Here is a 13018-nt window from a genome sequence, read left to right as displayed (position 1 = left end):
CTTGTAATGCCACATTATTCAGCTTTGTGCTTCCTTTTTTTAAAATAAAAATTAATGAATGAATGACAGAACTAGTACTCCGAAATTACATCAATAACCTCAACTGATTGGTAGCTCTGTTTCAACACTACCAAGTGTTCTTGCTGAGGGTTACACATAAGAACAAAAATTGTGTCTAACTACCAAAATTGGCCACTCAAACTTGCAAAAGTTAAACATCACCCATACCTAGGATTGATCTCAGCCACGACCTAAAATGGTCAACACACATATTAGTCAAATAAGCTCCAAGGTCAACAGGATGTTAGGGCTTCTACAGAGGAACAACTACTACTGTGATAGCAATGAATCATGCTGACCTTGCCTATGGAACTGGTCCTGCTGTCAGCTCCTTGGAAAAAGTTTTGTCAGCGTTTCTTTTCATGTTCAGCGACAGGCCCACCACGGGAAGTGGTTTGTGGGCAACCATGTTCACCGATGCTGCACTGTAAGTACCACCAATATGCATAATTGCAAACTTTAAACAAAAATTCAGTTAACTGCATTTTCCATCAACAGGTTAAAGTCATTGAAGCATTGGCTGCGGTTCCAATGAAGGTCATGCTGGAAAATATGACGGATAATATTTCTCTTGCAGCCCACGAACGACTTCTCAGGTAATCTGCAAACATAAAGAAAAAATGCAGTCCGCAGATTAAATCATGGCATCAATCACGCCAGGGCCATCTCACCACAACAAATAAATCAGATTGGTAATCTTTGTTTTAAATTTTGCTTTGGAAAATTTAAGTTGGTTTGATATTTTTCCTGTACTTGGTTTCTGCTACACTGTAGTAAACCATATGAAGCTAAAACGAAACTGAACACTCGGATTGACCACTTGTTTGGTGCATAGAAACTTGTTTGGTGCATAGAAACTTAAAGGCAGTGGACACTGTTGGTAATTACTCAAAATAATTATTAGGATACAACCTTTCTTGATTACGAGTAATGTGGAGAGGTTGATGGTATAAAACATTGTGAGAAACGGTACATCATGAGAATCAGAAGTAGGAATGAAATTAAAATGGAAAATGTTAGTGTGTCAAATATAAAATAATTAAGGTTTGCATACATTCCTGGACAAAACTTTGTTTATTTTATACGCAAAATTCTCGTAAGAGTTGACTTTAAAAACAACTATTAAAAAAAGACAGACCAAATCCAAGACAAAACCAAATCACTAGAGAAGCTATTGGATATGCCAATTAAATTTGTAGATAAATACAGAGCTACAGAACATTAAATAATAAAGTACCAGTTACTTGCAAAAGACACCTACGTTCTACTCAACTATTACCCGTGATTCTCGCGCGTAAGCAGCGCCAGCAATCGCCTAGTCAACCACGCCGCCGGTTAACCACAAAAGCAGTGTTCCACGGCAGCGCCTGTAGAATCCCATGAGACATTCGCACAGATACCCTAAACCACAATCCTGCTAGTCAACCACAAAACTAACGTTGGCTCACTCAGCAACGGACTGCTACCCCAAAAAAATTCACAAGCACTCAGCTTCCGTCAATCCTTTCGCCCAGAAATACTCTCACGATCAACAGCACCAAGCTTTTCAGCTAATCAGTGAGACCTACAATTTGCTGTATATAACTTGCAATAACTCACGCACGCTAGCGCACATTGCACAACAAATAACACTTGGGTAATAATCAGAGTAAAAGAACGTACCTGTTTCTCTCTCGAAATCTCGCTGCAGACTGACGATGCACGCTCGGTCCAAGAGTACCAGCGTGCTCCGCAAGCCAACGCATGCGCAGTTCGTGCATAAACTAGCGCATGCTCATAACTACATAATTTATAACATACACCCGGCACTGTCCGTCACAATAAATGTTTTTAACAACTTTTGTTTGAAAGGTTAATGTACCCAGGCAAAAAAATAAAACGCCAGCTTCTTGTATGGTCATTTTTAGGTCAAAAAGTGCAAAAAATGTAAACATTTTACACCAGGCGGCAGATCTATCCATTTAATATAGTTTCATCATGAAATTGACATGCCAAGTCTATGAAATTATGAGTTAATCTTTTGTCTTGTACACAAACGTGTAGGAAAATTAAATTTTAAATTGCAATTTTCTCAATCTTGAGCACAATATAGTGTTTTGCACTTCCTATCCCCACAATGCATATAATGGTTTGAAAAACATTTTTTTTTTAAAGGTCAATATACCCAGGCATTAAATTAAAATAAATCATATCAAACTTTCTCATGTAGTAAATGAAACAAGAAGGTACTTGTATGCTATTCACGCAGAACAGTTTGACGTAGTTTTACAGTTTGACTTGGTGCCCTTTGATTTGCACCCTAATATAATTAGCTCAAATCAACCATCTGAGATAGGGGTAGCCTTCCAGATAACCCCACTCTTTATTTTAAGCTCATGTGTCTGTGTAAGTGTGAGAGATGAGACGTCCATGTATTCATAGTTTATGCTGTTGAAGTTTCAGTGCATCTGTTGTTGTTGGCGGTAACATCTCCAGACACTTCTTCGCCTTATTTACCAAAAAGTTGGAGCCTGACTTGAAACATATTAACTTTTCGGAGACTTTCTTTTCCCAATGGTCATGTAGGAGAGGCTGTGCCGCATCATTTAAGAGCATGTAAGCTGCCTTACAGGTTGGCAAGTCTCTCAGTTACTGCGCGTATCGGGAAATTAATATGCATTTCTTTCCAAGGTCCTGACGCTTTTGTACACACAAAATTGACATTTCTCCACCTGCAAATCACTCTTATCCTCCGCCAGTAGTTGTTATAGCGCCCTCTTGCGAGGGGTTTGTCTTTGTTTACTTCGCCATCTTTGTTGTTGCGATCTTCTCCGTCTATAATAAAAGTCCTTGGATAAGCATTCTAATTGGTATTCTGCTGTGGCTACTTTGTGGTGTTGCATCCTCCTCTCACCTTGGCGTGGTGGCAGCGTTCTGAAACGTCCCTCGTTTCCATAAAGGTGAAAGAAAGTGCAGTTTTCTCGACGCCGTTCCAACGCAACGGATCTCCGGTTCGTCACAACGTGGTCTTTCAGTTCACTATACAGGTGAGCGGCAGTGCAGTCAAGATACATTTGACTAATCGTACCATACATTTTGCTTTGCCTTTTAGCCATTATTCTCACCGCCTTACTTACTATGGCTACCACACATCGGGCACCAAAACAGTGGTGCTTGAATAAAATTGAAACTGTGAACTCTTTCGAAAATTGGCGTCAGAATTTGCACTACACTCTCTCCCTCGACCAGAATTTTGCTCCGTTTCTACTCGATGGCTCACAGTGGGAGAAAAAGGCCAAAACTTCTCCCCTCCGTGGATTCACTGATGATGCCGATGACATCCCCTTGCCCCAACGTAAAACAGCTCAACAGAAAGTCAACATGCTTGAGCTTATGCTGGGCCAGATTGCAAATTATTGCCCTGTTATCTCACGTAACACCATTATCAAATCGTCCACATCAATCTGTAATATCTGGCAAGTGATTCGCCTCCATTATGGCTTCCAGTCTACTGGCGCACACTTACTCGATTTTGCTGACATCCACCTCCAACCGGATGAACGCCCAGAGGACTTATACCAGCGCCTCATGGCATTTGTTGAGGATAATTTGCTCCAGTGCAATGGAGGAATCTCCCACCATGGGGAAGAAGTCACTGAAGATGAGGAGCTCTCCCCTTCCCTTGAGAATTTTGTTGTCCTCACTTGGCTCCGCCTTATCCACACCAACTTACCAAAATTTGTCAAACAACGGTACGGGACGGAATTACGGTCACGCACCCTAGCTTCAATCAAACCGGAAATTTCCCAGGCCTTGGACTCACTGCTAGATGAAGTGCATAACAGTGACGATGCTAAGGCCATGCGAGCCTTCACCACTCGCCCACTGAACACACCTCGTACTGCTTCTTTTACCTCTGCCCCCAGCGGCCGGTTCCCCCCCAACTCAAAGCCCCGTCCTGCACGTCCCCAGAAGACATGCCCTCTCTGCAAGCAAGTCGGTCGCAGTGACACCCGCCACTTCCTCAGCGAATGCACATACTTACCAGAACATGACCGTAAGTACATCGTGAGAGCCCGACAAGTTGCGGACATATTTGATGACCAGCCCACAGATATTGAGTCGGATCATGATGGGGATTCATGCACCTCGATCCCACCTCCCCATGTTGAGGCCCCTGCGTCATTCCGAGTGCAGATCAACCAATCCCCCTACATGGACATGTTTTATGGCCATCATACCACCCGTGTCACCATTGATAGCGGCGCCACGGGCAATATGATTCGTGCATCCACAGCAAAGCGCCTGGGTGCCCATATTACCGAGAGCTCCCAATCTGCTCACCAGGCTGATGGTTCTTCACCACTCACCATCACTGGTGAAACTCGACTCAGACTCACTCGTGACAACCATACCTTCATGTTCGAGGGCTTGGTTGTTGATAACCTTGATGTTGACATCCTTGCCGGCACGCCATTCATGTCTGTGAATGATATCGCAATCCGCCCTGCCAAACGTCTCATCACCCTTGGCGATGGATCCGCAATAACATATGGCTCGCCCAAGGGGCCCTCGACAAGCAATGCCGTACGACGTGCACACGTTTTGCGTGCACCCACCTCTTCCACCACGGTTTGGCCGGGGGAGTTCATTGAGCTAACCCTACCAAAAGACATATCAAATGATGAACTTTTTGCTCTTGAGCCTCGCACGGACACAGCCAGGGCAAGACCCGATCAGTCATCGCGGCTGTGGCCTCCCCCCGACATCTTCACTTCCGTCGCTGGAAGAATCCGCATCCTCAACTCGTCAACAGAACCGCAAGTTCTCAAACGCAATGAGCACTTCTGCCAAGTTTGCCCCGTCTTCACCCCTTCCCCGTCACCCGATGTAGTACAACAAAGTGTGCCCTCTCACGTCACTCCGAAGGCCCGCCCTGCCATCGCTCAACTCCATTCACACTCCGCCAGCTTGGACCCCGACCACAATTTGCCTGACGACACCAGAGCACTGTTCTCATCTCTTATGGCTGAATTTGACGAAGTCTTTGATACCGAATACAAAGGGTACAATGGTGCCTCCGGCCCCTTCGAGGCTGTCGTCAACATGGGTCCCGTGCAACCTCCACAGCGCAAAGGCCGCCTGCCCCAGTATGCACGTGATAAATTGTTGGAGCTACAGCAGAAGTTCGACGAGCTTGAAAAAAAAGGTGTCTTTGCTCGCCCCGAGGACATCGGCATCTCTGTGGAATACCTCAACCCTTCATTCCTCGTCAAGAAGTCCAATGGCGGTTTTCGATTGGTCACGGCCTTTGCTGACGTTGGCCGTTATAGTAAGCCACAGCCGTCTCTCATGCCTGACGTCAATTCCACCTTACGCCTGATTGCACAGTGGAAGTACATCATTGCCACAGACCTCACCAATGCCTTCTATCAGATCCCCCTTTCAAAAGCCTCCATGAAGTATTGCGGAGTCGCCACTCCCTTCCGCGGCATCCGTGTCTACACCAGATCAGCCATGGGCATGCCAGGCTCCGAGACAGCCCTTGAAGAGCTCATGTGCCGCGTACTCGGTGATCTTCTCAAGGACGGTGTTGTCGCCAAAATTGCTGATGACCTCTATTGTGGCGGAAACACACTAGACAGTCTTCTCACCAACTGGAGGCGTGTGCTTCATATCCTTTATACCAATGGCCTACGATTGTCTGCTAAAAAGACAGTGATTTGTCCGACCACCACCACTATCCTCGGATGGATCTGGTCATCAGGCACCCTTCATGCCAGCCCTCACCGTATCGCCACCCTATCAACATGCGCAATCCCGGAGAGAGTTTCCGCACTGCGTTCCTTCATCGGTGCCTACAAAGTACTCGCGCGGGTGCTCCCAAACTGTGCCTCAATCCTTTCCCCATTGGATACCGTCATAGCAGGACGCCAGTCCTCCGATTCTATTGTGTGGTCCGACGAATCTCGTTCTGCTTTCAAGAATGCACAGTCAGCTCTGTCGGCGTCTCGCACAATCACGCTTCCTCGCCCTACTGACCAGTTATGGATTGTTACTGACGGTGCAGTTAAGAACCATGGCATTGGCGCCACTCTGTACGTTACCCGCCAAGACAAGCTGTGCCTCGCTGGTTTCTTCAGCGCCAAACTCCGCGGCCGCCAACCCACGTGGCTGCCCTGTGAAGTTGAAGCCCTTTCCATTGCTGCATCGACCAAGCACTTCAGCCCTTATCTCATCCAGTCGACTCGCAATGCTGCCATCCTCACCGACAGCAAACCTTGTGTACAGGCTTACGAGAAGTTATGCCGCGGTGAGTTTTCCTCGAGTCCCCGCGTCTCCACATTCCTCTCTACTGTCAGCCGGTACCAAGCGACTGTACGCCACCTCGCTGGCTCTGCCAACATTCCGTCTGACTTTGCTAGCCGTAACGCCCCAGCCTGCTTGAGCCCTCCTTGTCAGATTTGCTCATTTGTCCAACAAGCTGAGGAGTCTGTTGTATTGCGCGTATCGGCACAGGATATTCTCACAGGTAAAGTGAAGTTGCCGTTCACGAGCCGGGCTGCCTGGTCTGCAATCCAATCTGAATGTCCTGATCTACGCCGCACCCGGGCACACCTGGTGCAGGGGACACGCCCCTCAAAAAAGGTCACTAATGCTAAAGATGTCAAGCGCTATCTTCAGGTTGCATCCCTGGCCAAGGACGGTCTGATCGTCGTTCGTCGCGATGTTCCACTCGCTCCAACTCGTGAATGCATCGTTGTGCCTCGTCAAATTTTAGATGGCCTACTCACAGCGCAGCACATTCAACTCGACCATCCATCTAGCCACCAGCTCAAGTCAATCGTTCATCGTTACTTCTTTGCTCTCGACATGGCCAAGTCGATTGACACAGTTACAACCGGATGCCACCAGTGCGCTGCACTTCGCACTGTCCCATCTACAATCCACCTCCTGTCTTCATCCGACCCCCCAGATGCACTTGGGTTCTCCTTCGCTGCCGATGTAATTAAGCGTAATCGCCAGCTCATCCTCGTGCTCCGGGAAACTGCCACTTCATTCACCACATCTTGCCTCATCGAAGATGAGCGCCGCAATACTCTGCGGGATGCACTGATTTGTCTCTGCATAGGCCTTAGGCCGCTCGATGGCCCCATGGCAGTTATTCGCACTGATCCAGCGCCTGGCTTCAAATCACTCGTCAATGACGAGCTCCTCCGACGTCACAGGCTGTCCATCGAACTTGGGCGGGTGAAAAACCTCAACACAAACCCTGTGGCGGAAAAGGCTGTCCGCGAACTTATCGATGAGTTGCTCCGTCAGGACCCCATGGGTGGTGCCATCTCTCCTGTGACCCTTTCTGTTGCTACCTCATGCCTCAATTCACGCATTCGTTCCCGTGGACTCTCAGCCCGTGAAATGTGGTACCAGCGTGACCAGTTCACTAACCACCACATACCCTTCTCCGATCAACATCTTATTTTGGAGCAGCAGCGTCTTCGCACAGCCAATCACCCTCATAGTGAACATGCTAAGGCCCCTGGTAAGATGCCCCCCCTCGAAACTGCTGTCGAGATCGGCAACCTTGTGTACCTCCATGCTGACCGCAACAAGACACGCAGTCGCAATCGCTACCTAGTTGTCTCCATCGAAGGCGTTTGGTGTAACGTTCAGAAGTTTGTGGGCAACCAACTCAGGAGTACTTCTTATCGCGTGAACCGCTCGGAGTGCTATAAGGTGCCCGCTTCGTCCCACGTTGTCCCTCCCCCATCCTGCAGCCCAGACACCGAGGATGACACTGAGGACCATGACCCCGTCCCGACACCTAGTCCTCCCGATCCTCCGAACATTCCAAGCAAGCTTTCAACACCTGCTCCGACCGCTCTTGAGGAACCCTGGTCTGTGCCTTATCCACCTGAGGCCCATCTTGAATCGCCCCAACCACCGCCAGTAGTTGTTTCACAGGACACACCCTCCCTTGGACCACGACGCTCTTCGCGCTTGCTTCGTCCTCCCAAGTACCTTGATGACTATGTTACGGACTAATCACCTCGTTCTCCTGTTGGATTGTGTTTTGGATCGTTTTGTTGTATGTTTATATGGGGCAGAATAATCCCCAGGGCCAGAGGGTAGTCCATCCCTATGACGGCTCTATGTTCCCTTTTGCGGTTGCGTTCCTCGTATCCTGTTTGTGGCTTGACATCCGTCCATTGTTTCTGTGGACCTCAGACATTTTTAACTGTTGACTTTTTATCATGTAGTGTTCTCTGTTTAAGGGATTTCATTCCCCTCTTTCTTTTGTTTAAGCGAAAGAAAAGTAGTCGCGCCAGTAGTTGTTATAGCGCCCTCTTGCGAGGGGTTTGTCTTTGTTTACTTCGCCATCTTTGTTGTTGCGATCTTCTCCGTCTATAATAAAAGTCCTTGGATAAGCATTCTAATTGGTATTCTGCTGTGGCTACTTTGTGGTGTTGCATCCTCCTCTCACCTTGGCGCTCCATTGACTGCCTCTATGCATGTAGCATCAACCGGGTGTCAGCCTGCTAAGGTGTCCTCAAAGCGTTGTTTCTCCTAAAGGACCATGGCTTCCGTAACATAAAGGAACCCCCGCCTGTACCATTCCTCATCTTTCCAGTAGACCCTTGCCCTTTCTACACAAACGTCTGACAAGAAATTGACATTAGGTTTGTTCAATAGCCCATACCTGACGTGTATGAGTGGAACCCCGGTCTATCGATGAACTTTCGAAATGGCTTTTTCTTTCCCGTTCTCTTTGACTGTGTCACTGCCTAGGAAAAAACTTTACCGCAAAAAGAATGTTTAACTTTGATAATTCACTAATAAAAGTTGAGTATTTAACTGCGCACATGTACTTGGAAAGATTGAAAGTGTTAAAATAACTTTGATACAAACATGCATTTTCTGAGCACGTCAAACTATACAACTACTATATCAAACTAATTCATGAATCAGCATACGCATTTCTTGTTTCAATTTACCAATGAGGAAGGTGTAATATGAATTTAGTTAAAACCAAAAACTGCCTTGGTATATTGACCTTTCACAAAAAGTTGTTTTCAAATATTTATATGCATTTTAGAAAGTGCAAAAACACTGTATTATGCTCACTTCTTGAGAAAATTTCAATTTAAGATTTAATTTTCCTAAACGTTTGTGTACAAGACAAAGGATTAACTCATAGTTTCACAGACTTGGCATGTCATTTTGATTATGAAACTTTTGTTTATAGATAGATCTGCCGCCTGGGGTAAAACTTGGCGATAAAATATCAAATCTGTTTTTTTTTCAAAAACTGCCTGGGTACATTAATCTTTCCAAAAAGTTGTTTGAAACATAAACGTTTGTGTACAAGACAAAGGATTAACTCATAATTTCACAGACTTGGCATGTCATTTTGATTATGAAACTTTTGTTTATGGATAGATCTGCCGCCTGGGGTAAAACTTGGCGATAAAATATCAAATCTGTTTTTTTTCAAAAACTGCCTGGGTGCATTAATCTTTCAAAAAAGTTGTTTGAAACATAAACGCACCATTGAGTGCAAAAAGCTGGTATACTAAAAATGTACACTTTGCAAGATTATGACTCTTTTACGTTTTTCTTTGCTATACGTTTGTGTACAAGGTCAAAGTTTATTCGTTTACTACATACGTTTGGCATATCAACATGAACTTAAAAATACATTTTATAGATAGATCTATCACTTGGGGTCATTTTTTTTTTTTTTTTTTTCAAAAATGCTAATTTGTTGCCTTGTTTGACCTTAAAATGAGTCGTTAAAACCCCACATGTAGGTGGTATTTCATGTTTTTTTTCAAAAACTGCCTGGGTATATTTACCTTTAAAAAAAGTTGTTTAAAACCAATATATGCACCAATGAGGATGGGAAGTGCAAAAACAATTGGTGTACTCAAAATGTACTCTTCAAGATAATCACACCTTTACACTTCGTTTTGCTTTACATATGCACAAGGTCAAAGTGTAAACGTTAATTACTTAGGTTTGTAGTATCAACATAAAGTTAAAAATACATTTTATGGATAGATCTGTCAAATAAGAATAAATTTGACACAAACTGTGAAAATATTGATTTTTGACCTTTGACATCTACTTCTGGAGAACGACCAGTATACTTGGCGTAGCCAATGCAACCTTGATGATCACCTGGTTCTGAAACTGTGGTTTTGATACAAGCAGTATGCCAGGCCGTGTCTTCCTTCTTGACGGATTCTATGAACGAGTTCCCTCTGGATTAGTTCTATTCTCTTCTAGCTGCTCCAATGACGTTGGTACCAACAAACACAGGAACACGTCTCTTGTAAGGGTCAAATGGGACAACAAAGACCAGAACCTCATCGTAAACAACACCCAGAATCGTCAGTGAAATTGGAATGACACCTAGGTAGGGTAAAGTCTGTCCGCTGGCGCCTTGAATGATGACAGAAACTAGAGTCAGTTTGCACTGTAGCTGTGGATGCTCTTTCCACAAACTTTCTGAGATTACAATTATCTGAGAGCCTGAATCAATCAAAGCAGTAAAACTTCTCCGTTGACTTCTACCACTGTCTCGTTGTTGGGGCTGATGAGTTTCTGGTGCAAACTCTCTAAATCAGTGTTTGAAGAAGATACTAGATGCTTGATGTCGGGCTCCAACGGCATGCAATGTGGCCGTGGGCCCTGCTGGTTTGACGGCACTTTGCGGCATCCTTTTGCAATGTGTCCATTTTGCCCACAGCAATGACAGGTAAACACTCCATCAGTCGGGTAGGTTGTTTTTTGACGAAGAGGTTGTAATGGTTGCGTAGTAATCTTTTCAACTTTCTCTGCAAGTTCCCTGACAGTCAGTGCCAGGTCTTGGAGGACGTCAGTGTTGGTTTTTATTTGTTGGAATATAAGAGTTGATGGTGGGGCCTCGGTTGGATTGCTTTGTCGGCTGTGTTGGTGGTTTGTCCCGGACAAACTGAGATTGTGCTTGTTCCGATTTGGAGAGTGATGCCGTCTTCGTTTCTTGTTCGACTTGCCTTATCTCCTGTTGGAAGTTCTCTGTCCCCTGTTCATTCTTTCTTGTACAGTTCTTAAAGTAGCCTCTAACTCGAAAGCGTAGATCGTTGGAGACTTGTTAGCTTGTCTGACACGTTCATAGAAATCTGCCAAAGGCTCACTGAATAGAGATTTGACATCTCACATACAATTGGCATCTCAAATACAATAGTTCAATTTGGATCAATAGGGGAACTCCTGGCTGGACAGTAGCAGTAAGTAAGTTCTGGAATGTCGCAAATTCCGAGCCAAAAGTCACTGATGCATTTAGCTTACTGTTTACAAATGTCTATTGCTGCAACTTGGCAACAAAAATATGGCTGACTACTAAAAAATGTTTCAACAACCGACGACGATCGAAATGGTTTTTGGATGTCTAAAAAAAAATTTAAAAAATGTATAATCTGATTCTCTCAAGTACCGACTACATTAATTATTACTTGTAAGGTACGTTTTTATGTGCAAGATAAGCCCTTGGACCTCTCAGTGTGGCGGTTTCTTTTGATTGCACACCTTGCTGGCTGAACACGCACGTTTCAAAAAAAGTCCATACCCTGGCAACGAACTTGGTATTTGCAGTTCAGCACATAGTGTGCCTTGTAGAACACGTCTACTGCTTTTTATGATGGTTGTTGAAAAACATTTCTTGACTCCAGATCGGCGCTTCCTAATGATAGCACAAAGGGCTGGGGATGAAGCTTGTGTCTATCCTTCAGGTAGTGTGGCATTGTGATATCCTGTGGCATAAAAAGAATAATAAATAAAACTTGTTGATGTCCTAATACTCAGTTCTAAAGATACAGCGCCGAAAATTACAATCAAATGTCAAGTAAAGTGACCATTACTATTTTATTTTACAATAGGATACACAGAGTACTTTTTTGAGTTATGAGTACTGTTTGAAGCGCCTTGTAATGGTTTACAAGGTAATGGCACAATCTAAAGACGCACAGACCACGCACGAACACCAGGACAGATCCGTATACTGAGAAGAGTAACAGTTATTTACTAGAGACATGTGTGTTACTGTTATTTTGTGTTGGGTTTGTAAGAATTGTAATTATTTCTGAAAACAAATGATTCATGAAATTGGATTTTCAAAATATACTGGAGTCATTTAAATAAAACAAATTCAGATAACAGTGACAAATAGAAGACCAAAGTAAGGCAGCTCGTTTTCAGAAAAATTCATCACTTAACCCGTTGAGTGTCGATGGATGATTTTGGGAATAAGTTACAATTCGGTCAGCGCCTTCATTGCCTGCCTGTCGATCTCATTATCTGTATGAGTTGAAAACAAAAATACATTTAGTTGCAAAGCTGTTACGCATAGCTATCCTATCTTTAAAGTAGCTGTGTTTAACTATGCACTGCTTTCAATGCTCTTAAAACTAGTGTAATTTTTTAGTTCTTTTCTTGCTTAGATTTTTGTGTTCCCTTTTTATCAAGAAGAGGTAATTTTGTTTCCAAATTGTCAGCATCAGGGAAAACTAGGGACATACCCCGGTCCCAAGTTAAACAGTGTAACGTACCCCAACTGCTTGGTATAAGAGCACTTGCGCCCACTATTTAGGGAGAATATAATTGGGGGTGCACATGTACCCAACCCTTGGGGAGATCAGGAACATGTAACCCAACTTCTTTAGATCAGTAAGCAAACAGTTGGGCAAAATAAGAGCATGTACTCAACGTTTTGGAAGAACAGAACCGATTACCCATTTTCTACGGAGAAAATACCAAATCTTTGGAGATATTTAACAAAGTTTTCTCATTCTTTTGGAAGAAGAGGCCTACCAAACCCATGCTGTTTTAATTGCTATACATTACATGTTCACCCAAGCTCATCTACATGTTTTATATCAAGGGATATTGTCAATCAAAGTTAATGATAAGGGAGTTAACTATGATTCTATTGAACTTT

The 13018-nt window shown here is 44.3% G+C and overlaps 1 pseudogene; it reads left to right on the top strand.

Moving 5' to 3' along the window:
• The first annotated feature begins 344 nt into the window (after positions 1–344).
• The window catches only part of LOC139942627 (uncharacterized), a 187916-nt pseudogene continuing 175242 nt past the window's right edge, over positions 345–13018 (top strand).

Source organism: Asterias amurensis, chromosome 10, assembly GCF_032118995.1.
Source record: "Asterias amurensis chromosome 10, ASM3211899v1".
NCBI lineage: Eukaryota > Metazoa > Echinodermata > Asteroidea > Forcipulatida > Asteriidae > Asterias > Asterias amurensis.
The sequence above is the reverse complement of the archived record's forward strand: the minus strand, read 5'-3'. Positions and strand labels throughout refer to the sequence as shown.